At 29.7% G+C, this 4,016-nt stretch overlaps 1 pseudogene; it reads right to left on the reverse strand.

Annotated features, from left to right (window-relative positions):
- LOC111724837 overlaps positions 1-3,029 on the reverse strand; it is a 14,492-nt pseudogene extending 11,463 nt beyond the window's left edge.
- Between the last annotated feature and the right edge of the window lie 987 nt (positions 3,030-4,016).

Below are 4,016 nucleotides of genomic sequence, written 5' to 3' on the forward strand. Positions count from 1 at the left end.
TCTACACAGGGCTGCAAGGCTGTAAACATTTGAGCTTGAAAGACGTTTAAAGCAAGTTTACCCAAATTTCCAAATTTTTCATTTAAAAATCTTGAGGAAGACAACCTACAGAATATATATCTTTGAATAATAAAAATTATCAGTGAAACATACAGGATAACATAATGGCCAAATGTATTCCAAGATAACTGTTGAAATAGATTCCTATATCAGAATATTGGCTATATTCCAGCTTGTTGATGGAAGATTTCTATGAAAAGTATTATCTCTGGCTTTGGAGCAATTTCTGACAAAAGAAATGACTTCAAATAAAAAGCAGGGCTAATAATATGTTTAATCTGTTCGTTCATGTCAAAGTTTTCATCTGCACAGAATCTAATGTCCCGTTTTCTGTAGAAAACTGGGAAAGAGTTCACAGAGATACCTTTCTAAAAGCATATCAATTATTTTAGCTAAGCAAAAACAAGGGTCAGGAGGAAGATACAGAACCCATAATCTCTGCTGTGTAAACTTTGGGGAGACTGTATCTGCTGACTTAGTTAGGTAGATTGAACATTCAGGCAATATATAGGTGTCCATATTTGGAAAAGTTACATTACCTTCAGGTAGCTTAATTCTACCGATTTCTATTAGTAAAGGGGAAAAAAAAGTTTGTAAAAAATTGCTAACAAATTTTTATGTTCCTAACACATTTTTATTGCTGAAATTTCCTGGAGCTCATGGTAATGCTGAAACATGTTAGATCTTTTCTTTTTCACCTCATAATTTTGACCTCAGAAGCCAAGCTTAAAACAATTAGCAGTTAGAAATGCAGTGTTTTCCTCGAGAGATGTTTAGAAAATTAATATAATCTTAAAATAGAATATAGTATATGAAAATATAAAATATATACGATGTGGGATTAATAGAATTCAAAAACTAAAGTAGATGAAATATTCTATTCTTTAAATCCAAATAACTAGGACATAACCATCGATTGAATAAAAATAAACACACTGGCAATGAACATAAGATATATTTGGAATAGTTTTTAAAAATGTAAGGGCCAATGAATCTACAGAGCTTAAATTCTATCCATTTACTTAGTCATTTACATTATTTTCTGTGTGACCAAAATCGTGGAATGGGAGAGGAATTAAGAAATGAGTCTGTGACTTTGATCATTTTCATGATTCATGTCATATGACAATGACCCTAATCATGGCTAATTATGATTGAATTCTGGACTCCATCATTCGCCTTCATATAATGGGCATGGGGCATGAATATGCAATGACTGTCTTAATATTAACCATATAATTACAGGAACATAATTATTAATTATGCTGGACATTTGCCCACATCCTGATGATTTCCATATATATCTCCTTTTATGCAGCTCTCTCTATTGTCCTTTATCATTAGTATCATGTAGGAAACTTTAATACACTTGCAAGTACTTTGGACCCTCAGTATTTACTTCTACCTCCAAGTCTCTGGTGGATTTGGTAGAGTTTCTGAAAGAATTTTGTAAAGATCTGGGCTGTTTTCTCTTAGACAGCATTTAGGACTGAAAACCACATGTGGTTTCATTACAGTGATTTTTTTTTTCACCTTGTGAAGCTAAAATTTAAATTACATGTCATAAAAGAGGAACCAAGATGCCCAAAGCTAAGTACTAACAAAAAACATAATTGCATTTTATCTGGATTGAAATTAATTTGTAAGTAACAATGAAAACCCCTTAGATTTATATAGTAAATTATAGAATTATAATTTTTAAGTTTATATGTAATATTTAATTTAAACCCAACAACATCCATATAAAGAGGTGGGCACAATATAATTGTATAAATGAGGAGCCTGAGCTGAGAGAGTTTAAATGATTTGCCTGGCTTTTTTATATGTTATAATTGTCCTATGACATTTCTCAAAGCTATATATTTAATTAATTTAGAAGGATAATCAATTGAGCACCAATTTTGAATATGATAAAAAGAAAACAATAAATGAAAAGAAAAATAATTATACATTTCATTGTGATTAGAATGTAATTACCTAAACCAATTATTTTATTTATTAAACCAATTTATTAAACCAATTTATTAATTACCTAAACCAATTATTTTATTTATTTCCTTTCATGGATTATTAAACAATTTATATATTACAGTGAAATGTGAAAATAAACCAAGCAGATGTTTTAAATAAGAATGAATAAAATTGTGACCATTTTTGACACAAATTTAGACTCAAGGCTAGTTTAGGAACATCAATTTTTTTTTTCAACCACCTGTTTTAACACCATATTTCAAAGTATCTGTGCAATCAACAAGTAATTGCTCCAGAGATTCAGGGAGGTCAGACAGTTCTGAGTTAAACCCCTCTAAACCTTCAAGGAGTTGATAAAGATGATGAAAATCCAGTTTTTTTACTCTTAACATCAAAGGTTTTTTTATGTAATGCAAAAGGATAGCTGCTCTTTGTAGCAGAAAACATTTTGTTAAACCGATGCCCTCCTTGGATGGCAACAAATCAAGAGAGAAAAGAGAGATTAATTGCAAGATCAGTGGAGTGGCAAAGAAAGTCTCCACAAGATAGAGTTTTTATCATTAGAAACTAAGGATATCAAAGGGACATGTCAAACAGCAAGTGAAGTGTCATTTGCCTAAATTCTATTAATAATATTTATTCAATGTCCGATTGTATAACAATATTCACCAAAAATCAACCATCTTAGATTAATTCCATTGGATCAGGTGCCCTTCAAGACCTCCTCAAGATGAACTTTGATAGTATTGCCAAAAATGATCTGCTCCTTCTAATTGTGAAAGAAAAGTTAAAGGATCAGATCTTAAAGGAAATTATAATTCCTTCAAAAACATATAGATCTCCTGGCATTCATTTAGTAAAAAAAGAATAAAAGTGTTACATTTGTTATTGACCTTCCTACCTGAAGCATAAGTATTTGATAAATCAATGAGCAAATTCTCATTGTGGGCTTCTTTTTTCATATCTTTTTCAGTTGAGAGAAAAATATGAATAGACATTTTTCTCCTGTATTTATTATCTAAGTTAAAAGGCAAACATTTTTGATTATTAAAATGTGTGGATGATATGTATTTACTGCTTTTATTTGTACTCAAATAGTTATCTCTAGCAAATTCACAATAATTGCCATTCTTATTTCTATTATCTTACAATCTCTAGAAAATAGACATCAACTGGATAAAAGTACTAAGAAAAGTATTGAATTCTACTAATGGTTATTACTAACATAAGATTTTAAAATTATTCTTCATTCTATAAACTTATAAAAAACTAAAAATCAAATAGTATACAATTTGTTTTCTACATGAAAAATTCCTCTTATTAATAACTAACAATTTTTCACAACTGACTATGGCCCAGGCACTATTATAACCATTGCAAATGTATTTTTCTATTCAATCCTGATAACCTAAAGTTAGGATGTAAGTACTATGTTATTAAAAAATAACAGTAGGGGTGGTACCTGTGGCTCAAAGGAGTAGGGTGCTGGCCCCATATACTGGAGGTGGCGGGTTCAAGCCCAGCCCAGGCCAAAAGCTGCAAAATAAAAAAATAAAAAATAAATAACATTAGATATTGGAAATTGTATTTATAGATAGATCTTTATTATCTAAGTTGAAAGGTAAATATTTTGTGATTATTCAAATAATTGGAGGATACAAAGACTGTGAAGTTACTCTCTTTGAAAACTAATATTTATAAAATTAAATCCTGAAATCCTCATTAATAAAAATTTTGAACAAAACATCCAGTCAAGCAAATTAGTCATTCTTAAGTATCTTTTAATAATCTGGAAAATGCAAAAGGAAATACAAATTCCTAGAATCGATATAATTACTCATATCGATATACAGAAAATACAGAGTGGCCTAAACATAATTTATTACTAAATTTTGTAGTTTTGATTTCATAAATTTGTAGAATTTTTCTACTTCTGATGGATTTTTCTTAAAAATAAAAGAAATTCTTTTCCTTCCCAGAAATTA

This window comes from Otolemur garnettii, unplaced genomic scaffold (genome assembly GCF_000181295.1).
Source record: "Otolemur garnettii isolate 467f Iridium unplaced genomic scaffold, OtoGar3 scaffold00027, whole genome shotgun sequence".
Lineage (NCBI taxonomy): Eukaryota > Metazoa > Chordata > Mammalia > Primates > Galagidae > Otolemur > Otolemur garnettii.